Here is an 8,982-nt window from a genome sequence, read left to right as displayed (position 1 = left end):
ATGTTCACTAAGCGAAATATGTCAACTTGCGACCATCACTATTGGTCGCTGAAAGGTCATTGTTTTTCATTTGCGACCTTTTTGTGACCAAAAACAGAAGGTCAAAAGCTGGCAGTCGTAAACTGAAATTAACGACCTTCTCTGTGAGGTCATGGAATTCCACGACCAAAACAAAAGGTCGTTGATCCTATGACCTTCTGTTTTCGTCGCTAGCTCTCTGCCCAAGCCACGACAGGTCCGACATGGCAAACTGACGTGGAAAAATTGCGACCAATTGAAAAGGTCATTGACAAGATTCAGCTCGGTCCGATTCGGTGTCTATGTGGGCCGAGCCCAACAATTCAGCCTTTTTAATATATATATTTCCTGTTAATTTTCGCTCGGTACATGGGCCTGTCCCAAAATTTCAGGCATTTTATATCTAGGCCATGGCCTTTCTGGCTCCGAAGTTTTTGGTTTTTTTTTCAAAAGATGAGCCCACTAGTGAATGGGACCCAGTTGTCAGGTTCTAATAAGTGGGTCCCAGTTATGTCAGGTTCTAATAAGTGGGTCCCAGTTGTCACTGTTATATTCTTCATATCTCAATTTTCCAGTAAATAAATAACAATATTTAAATTCGAATAGAGAGAAAATAAAATGCTTCAAACAGAGCACGACTAATCCAGAAAAATATGGTTCACATCATGAATACAATCAGAAAGAGCCAAACTTGGCACATTATTACAATCAAACATGGTTCACATCAGGTTTACAATAAAAGAATGTTCACATCAGGTAACACAGCTATCACAGTATAACTAGCTCCAATGCTTCTCCCAACTTGTTCATCCTGGACCTCACGACAAAACATGAATGAAGGCCAGCATCTGCAAGTTATCATGCAAAATGGTTAGAACAAGCAAAATGCGACATTTTTATCATTTAAGCATAGAAGAACAGGGTCAACAACATTTCGTTGTTTGAAAAATGAACCAGGATTTCAATCTTTGAACAGCAAAAAATTGATACAGTAGATCATTTGCGGTTTAAATCAACCCCTAAGGAGAGACACATTGACACATTCATTTGGCAACATCTGTAGAAATTGAGCCTCATAAACATGCAACGTGGAATTTGTATCTCAAAGAAGTATACATACTTATCAGGTTTAATTAGCACATAAACATGCAATGTGGAATTTGTATCTCAAAGAAGTATACATACTTATCAGGTTTAATTAGCACAGAGAAGCCAAATGCTAGTAACTCATGATTAGTACATAAGACAAGATTCAGCAAAGTAAATAAGAAGGTCGCTACAGTACAAAAGTAAGCTCATCACACAAAATAAATGAGTGGAACTACAGTACATCCTCTAAATTGTCATGTTCACAAGATTAAAAGTAAGCGCATCATAAGCATATGAGTTTTGTTTGGCACCACCACATATAACATAGCAACGCCAACGTGAAAAGTTTCCGCATTATTGCCATATGTTTCCTCGGAATCATACTACACAGAGAAGGGTTCAACCTCAAGTCTTAACTAGCCTTACATGGTGGAGTACAGATTTCCTTCTGTACCAGTGGACGTTGATGGTGTTATCTCCTTTGTCACAGGAGGACCACACATGCAGTGGCTACATAAACAAGAAGCATCAGCTTAAGTTGCAACCCGCAAGAGAAACACTCGCAAAAATCGGTCACTTGGGTGTTTGGCAGGAGTACTACCTTGTGGATGTCGCCCATGAAGTGTGAGAGGAACAAGAGTGCTTCCATGATTTTATAGTACGGTGCAAGATAGCTATCATCATTAAACAATTCAAGATTGACTAATTCAAAACATGTGAATTGCAGTAAATTTTAGCTTGGGTATTCTCTGCATGAAGCTTGTCCTTGTCCTGGAAACCGAAATTAAACATCAGTCTAAGCCACTTTCTTGTATGGGACAGAGCTGTACAAAGGCAAAGAAAACAAAAACATCACTCACCCACAGCTTGAGGACTCTGGACTCTGAGTCAAGCACCAAATGAACACATCAGTTGCCTCCTTGTCAAGCTCTGCATTATCTGAATATAATACACACGTAAGCTCTGCATTATCTGAATATAATACTCACTTTCTTGATTTGCCTTCACAGCCAACGGCAAAAGCTGCTGCGATGCTTGCTTCACAGCCTTAGAGCACCAACAAGAGCCAGCTCATTTATTGTTGGGTAGGCTGCTTCCAACCTTTCTGTAGCCTAAAGAATTCAATGCAAAGGTATTAGAATATTGTCTCATATTAAACATACCAAGGAAAAGATACAAAATAGTATGTATTGAACTGAGTTGAATTAGAGGACTACTATGTTTGTTTTGTTAACAGATACTCAAGAATTACTAGAACAAGAAAAGATACAAAATAACCAGTTGTCCAGTAACTGCTACTACTACTTGTTTATATACCCAAGTGTCTCGATAGTGCATATTTTGTTTGTGAAACCTATAAGGTCTCAAAATGTTAGTTAGAGCTCTATGCAGAATACTTTGGAGGAAAACTGTGTGAACGCTCAAGAACTGGTGCATATTTTGTTTGTGAAACCTATAAGGTCTCAAAATGTTAGTTAGAGCTCTATGCAGAATACTTTGGAGGAAAACTGTGCAAACGCTCAAGAACTGGTACTTGCTGTACCAGGAACAGGATGCGGCAGTGGAGCTTCAAGAAAAATATTTAGGGGCCAAAACTAAGAGGAAAACACCAATTGTTCACATTGAAGATTGAACACATATGTCATTTTGGCATATCCTTGAAGGGACAATTCTCATAACGGGAACACAAGAGAGGGCTGTTGCTTTTGATGAGAACTAAATCAGAGCACTACTAATGTCATTCTGTTAACAGATACTCAAACATTACTGGAACAAGAAGATTTGCAGAACATCTAGTTGTCCACTACAAGAGCTACTTGTTTCTCCACACGAGTCTAATCTAGGTACAGCCCTTCACAAGTAGCATATCTCATACAGAAACAAGCAAACAAAACAATAATAGAAGTATGTTCACACCCTGTTGCCCACATCAGCCTTTTCGCATAGCTTACCGCTCAGAAATCAGCATTAGTCTAGCATCTTGCTATCATGTGAGTCCAGGAGGTCCAATGGTTATTATGATTATCATGCATTACATATACAGCAGCTCGCTCTTCCTAGAAATCCACAACCTTTTCTGCGATGCTTGTCATGGGACAGTGAAGTGACCTATCAATCACATAACACAGTCCTAGAGAAACGTCTCTATTTGCCACTAAACTAAACCAAGATAGTATGTATTGTGGCTACAACCAACTAGCAAAACCTCCGCGACCTGCAGTTCAAGAACAAGCACATACAAGCTAGTTAGATAAAAGGATCACATATCTACAGTACCTTCAAACATAGTGGCGTGCATATAAATATTACGAAGTAGATCATCTATATGTACATTCAATCTCCTATGATTAAGTCGCTCTGTTACCAACGACTGAAAAACAAGCTACAACATTCTAAGTATTATATATGTGCATTCAGTAGCTTTCTAACATGTATCCAAGCAAGAACCCAGAGGTAAAAACTGAACCGAAATTAACATCAACTGAAACCAGCCCTGTATTAGAATGTAGAACTGACGACCACAGATACTTACCTCAGGCAGTACGGAATCGAATAGCTCCAAAGCCAAGCTAAAAGATTCCCCATGAGCAACAGCTGAGAAGCTAAAGATGCCCTGAGGTTCAGTCTTGATCACAACATCTTCTGAATCTGGGACTGAGATAGTCAGGTAAACCTTTTTCGAGCATTGAGCCCAGAGCACCTCAGGTTGACGACTGCATGCCATAGAAAATGCATCATGTTGTGCCACATCACCCCAAAAAAAAGTGTGCACCTAAAATGAGTATCTTGGGATGGGAGGCGTACTATCTTCTTTTTTGCATACTTCAGTGTAATTAGTTATAAAGAGGTAAATTGGCTGAACATTTCTTAGTCAGGAACAACAGATTGGCTGTTGCAACAAGGCGCATCAGTCTCACAAGAACATAACTGAAAATGTAACACTAAACCAATAATCCAGAGATGCATGGCAGCCACACACCAGTGCTATGATTCATGAAAGTCCCTTCATAGCTAAGTAAGTATTATATCAATTTACTGAGCCGAGATACATAAAAGCATCTGAGAAACACTTGACCCAAGAGATGCAACTACCCGAATGCTTCATTCAAGATTTAACACAATAACTCTACAGGCAGAAAGTAAATTGAAGGCGATCACCATGCACAACACCTCTTTGCACATCACTTATTTATGAACGGAGGGAGTGATATTCAGCTTCCGCAGTCAAAGGAGACCCGTAAACTCATTGCGCACAGTTGCAAAAGCACATTATGCAACAGCAATACAGCATCAGTGTATGTGTGTGTGTGCCGCGGTTACCAACATATCCTACTAAGCGAAGCCGGCAGTCAGGTTGTTGGTCTGTTACTTGTATATACAGTGCAGCAAAGAAGAATGGTTTCCACTACAGAATTTCTACCTGAAGCTGGGTTGCCATGGACAGGATGCAACAGCAGCAAAAACCAGTAGCGGCAACGGCGCTACCAAGCAGCGGCAGGGGAGCATCAGCAGCACAAGAGTAGCAGAAGCAGTGAGCAGCTGCGGCATCTGGCGAGCCGCAGCAGTATGCAGCAGCAGGCAGTAGAAGATAGCAGGAGCAGCGGTAACAGTACGTGAGCGAGGGGGCGCGCCGGCACGAGCGGGGCACGGCCGACGAGCAGGCGGCAGCAGGCGCAAGACGGCGGGCACAGGCGCAAGGTCACGGCTGTAGGCGACAGGGGCATGCGGGCGCGCGCGGACACGAAGCTTCGGCCATGGTGGCCTCGGCGAGCGCAGGCAACATACGGCGACGGATCGAGGGGGCCAAACAGGGGGACCGACTGAGAAGCTCACCGCGGTGCGGATGACGAGCTCGGGGAGGCCAGAGATGTCGGAGCAGCGATGATGACGCGGATCGACGGCGGAAGGCACGCGGCGGCTGACGGGGAAGAAGCTCAGATCCGGCGATGTGGGGGCGCCCAGCTTGAACTGGTGGCCGTAGTCGATGCAGAGGGGAGCTGCGGAGCTCGTGGACACCTTCCCATGAAACCATGTGGTGGGTGAGGAGGTGCGGATCCGGCGATGTGGGGGCGCCCAGCTTGAGCTGCGGAGCGGGTGGGGGCGGCGAGGTCGGGGAGGAAGGGTTGCCGCGCGGGGAGAGGAGTGGATCGGGAGGGGGGCGGCGGCGGCGAGGAGACGAGTGGATCGGGAGGGGGAAGGGTGCGACGGGGGGGTCGATCTGAGCTAGGGTTTGGGCTGCGGGTGGGGGTATCTCTTTTCTTTTCTTTTTTTCTTTTTTTTCTTGTAGAAAGATGGATGGATGGATGTGGGATGGAGAGATGAATGGATGGATGGATGGACGCTATGTCATCAATCCGTGGGAATGGTTCTGATTGGTTTGGAAAACCAGTGATTTAAAAGAGTTTTCAAGTACTAAAACTAGAGGAATTTTGTGAAGTAGCTACCAAAAATATTTTGCAAAAGGGTACCACATAAATTTTCACTAGAGTTACACCATATTTTATAGATAAGGACCAATTTTTACGTATTTCTGATCTTTCTAGCTATTTTTAATCATTTTCCGAGTGGCAAAAATGGGTTTTTTATGAAGAACCTACCAAATATTTGTTGTAGAATTGGACTCCATAAATTTTCTTAAATACTAGTCCATATTTAATATACAATTAACCAAATGGTTGGGTGTCAAAAAACTTTGATCCACCTCGCGTGAAAAGACAATTTTCCGACAATTCAGCACAAAGCGAGTCAAATTCGAAATGTAGCTGCCTCATAGTTTGCTATTTATTTTTTCCAAAAATCATTTTTAGGTACAAAAGTATCTATTTAATCAGAGAAACACCAAAAGTTCTCCAAGATTCAACCACGAGCTAGGAATGGTCATGCCCACTGTTTTGACCGCATTTTGAAACGGGGATATTTTTTTAAAAAAAATTCAACAATTTGGAAAACCTTCACATTGTGTCATTATATATGACCAAGTTGCCAGGAAAAATAATAAACTTGTAATACGGGAATTATTATAAAAAAATGTTCTCATAAATAAGCTATCATGCGTGAAGATTCATGACTTTCAAGCCAAATGATCAATCTTATGGCCACATTCATGGCATAGTTTGTACAAATGATCTCATATTGTGCACAAGGGTGCATTTTGGAATGGCAGACATTGTTGCCTAAGGAAGTTTTTATTTTCTTTGGACGAAAAATCAATTTTCCATTTTTTGAGTGCCCAAAATGACTTTTTTTTTGGAAGGACCTACCATATATTTGTTGCAAAATTGGACCAAATCAAGTTTCGACTCACCTCTGGTGAAAAAGACAAATTTCAGCTGATCCAGTTGGAAGCGGGTCAAGTTTGAACTGCAACTACCTTATAGTTTGCTCTTTATTTTTTCCAAAAATCATTTCTAGGTACACAAATATCTATTTAATAAGAGAAACACAAAAAAAATTCCAACATTCAACCACTAGCTAGGAACGGTCATGCCCGCTGTTTTGACCGCATTTTGAAACGGGCATAAAAAATCAAAAAAATAATCAAAAATTAGGAAAACCTTCGCATTGTGTCATTACATGTGACCAAGGTACCAGAAAAAATAATAAACTTGTAATATGGCAATTATTTTAAAAAAGTGTTCTCAGAAACGAGCTATCATGTGTGGAGATCAATGGTTTTCAAGCCAAATTATCAATCTTGTGGCCACATTCATGGCATAGTTTGTTTAAATGATCTCATATTATGCACAAGGGTGCATATTGGAATGGCAAACAATGTTGCCAAAGGAAGTTTTCATTTTCTTTGGACGAAAAATTCATTTTCCATTTTTCGAGTGCCCAAAACGAGGTGTTTTGTGAAGAACCTACCAAATAATTGTTGCAAAATTGGACGAAATCAATTTTCTAAAATACTAGGCCATATTTAATGCACAATTGACCAAATGGTTATGTGTCAAAAGTTTTGATACACCTCTGGTGAAAAAGACAAATTTCCGCCGTTTCAGGACGAAGCGGGTCAAATTTGAACTGCGGTTGCCTCATAGTTTGCTATTTATTTTTTCCATAAATATTTTCTAGCTACAAAAGTATCTATCTAATCAGAGAAACACCAAAAAATTCAAAGATTCAACCACTAGCTAGGAACAGTCATTCTCGTCGTTTTGACCGCATTTTGAAACGGGCATAAAAAATTAAAAAAAAAATTGGAAAACCTTCGCATTGTGTCATTATATGTGACCAAGTTACCAGGAATAATAATTAACTTGTAATATGGCAATTCTTTTTTAAAACTGTTCTCAGAAATGAGCTATCATGTGTGAAGATTTATGGCTTTCAAGCCAAATGATCAATCTTATGGCCACATTCATTGCATGGTTTGTTCAAATGATCTCACATTGTGCACAAGGGTGCATATTGGAATGGCAAACAATGTTTCCTAAGGGAGTTTCCATTTTCTTTGGACGAAAAGTCAATTTTCCATTTCTTGAGTGCCCAAAATGAGTTTTTTTTTGTGAAGGACCTACCATATATTTGTTGCAAAATGGAACCAGGTCATTTTTGTAATATATTAGGCAATATTTGATGTACAATTGACAAAATGGTTGGTCGTCAAAAGTATATATACACCTCTGGTGAAAAAGACAAATTTCCGCCGATTCAGTAGGAAGCAGGTCAAATTTGAACTGCAGCTGCCTCATAGTTTGCTCTTTATTTTATTCAAATTTATAGGTACATAAGTATCTATTTAATCAGAAATACATGGTTTGGTGGCGATACGTTGAGATTTGGATGGTGGCCGAGGGCCGCAACTCCAGAGCGCGTAAACTCGCGTGCCCGCCGCATGGTCACCGCATGACCGTGGTGTTGTCACGCGTTCCGAGCAGCCTAGGAATTTCTAGTGGGTTGGGCACTCCCCTGGTAGGTGTCAGGAAGAAGAAGGCAATAGAAGAATCTCAGGAGGAGACTGAACTCATACATGAATTAGCACCCAAGTGTTTGATTAGTGGTACGGGAAATGCACATGGCCAATGGGCCTTAGTTTTTGCCGAGGATGATCATCTACTAAGGACACTATCTTGAAAATTTTGTAGCTCAAATGGAGGAGCCTAGGTGTCACTTGCTTTGCAACGTACCACACTGGACAGAAATATGAATGTTGAAGCTAGACTCAAATGAGTGAATGGATTGATCTGAAATTTGGAGGAGGATGGTAATTTGGGCATATGAAGTCACTTTAGAATTTTCATACCATTTGGATACATAAAAATGGTACTTCCTTCACAGTGCTCTCCACTGAACAGAAAATTGGGAAAAATGCTGAGGGAAATTGGCTAGAATAAATGAGCTAAAATTTGGGGAGGGAGGTTCTATGGGCAGGGTCATGTCGTGGTAAATTTTCAGCAATTATAAATTAACATAAAATATAGTTGCTTCACAAACTGAAAATATCACTAGAAACAAAGATTGGATGCCGAGCTCACATGTATTGTTAGATGGGGCTCAAATTTCGTGGAGAGTTATGATTTGGGAATATAGAAGATGTGGAAAAAATTCAGCTCATTAGGATATGCCTAGCTAGTACTTCCTTCACAACAGTTCGAGCTGAACAAAACTTTGGAAATTTGCCGAGGAAGATTTACCAGGCAATGGAGTTGAATATTGTCATGAGGCAATGATTTGGATAGTAAAGAATGCCCTTTTTTTGGGAATTTTGGGAATGATAGAAATAGAGGTTGCTCCACAACCTAGGGAAAAAATGACACATGGACATGACACATAGGCAAAACTAATGAGGTGGCGCCTAGTCATAGCAATCCACCACAATTTACAAGGTTATGACCATCTATATTGGTCGTGATCAGCTAGAAATAAGGCAGC

General features: G+C 40.9%; 1 long non-coding RNA gene across 2 annotated transcripts; it reads right to left on the bottom strand.

Annotated features, from left to right (window-relative positions):
- Positions 1-657: 657 nt before the first annotated feature.
- Positions 658-5,312, bottom strand: LOC123097496 (uncharacterized). Of its 2 annotated transcripts, none has more exons than XR_006447334.1 (7): positions 4,942-5,312; positions 3,641-3,821; positions 3,060-3,322; positions 1,968-2,219; positions 1,709-1,878; positions 1,512-1,617; positions 658-866 (listed from the first exon to the last, which is right to left on the bottom strand). It is a non-coding gene; the product is annotated as an uncharacterized lncRNA (long non-coding RNA). The 2 variants fall into 2 exon arrangements; XR_006447333.1 differs by having other exon boundaries at positions 1,534-1,617.
- Between the last annotated feature and the right edge of the window lie 3,670 nt (positions 5,313-8,982).

Source organism: Triticum aestivum, chromosome 4D (genome assembly GCF_018294505.1).
Source record: "Triticum aestivum cultivar Chinese Spring chromosome 4D, IWGSC CS RefSeq v2.1, whole genome shotgun sequence".
Classification (NCBI taxonomy): Eukaryota; Viridiplantae; Streptophyta; class Magnoliopsida; order Poales; family Poaceae; genus Triticum; species Triticum aestivum.
This window is presented reverse-complemented; position numbering and strand designations above follow the sequence as displayed.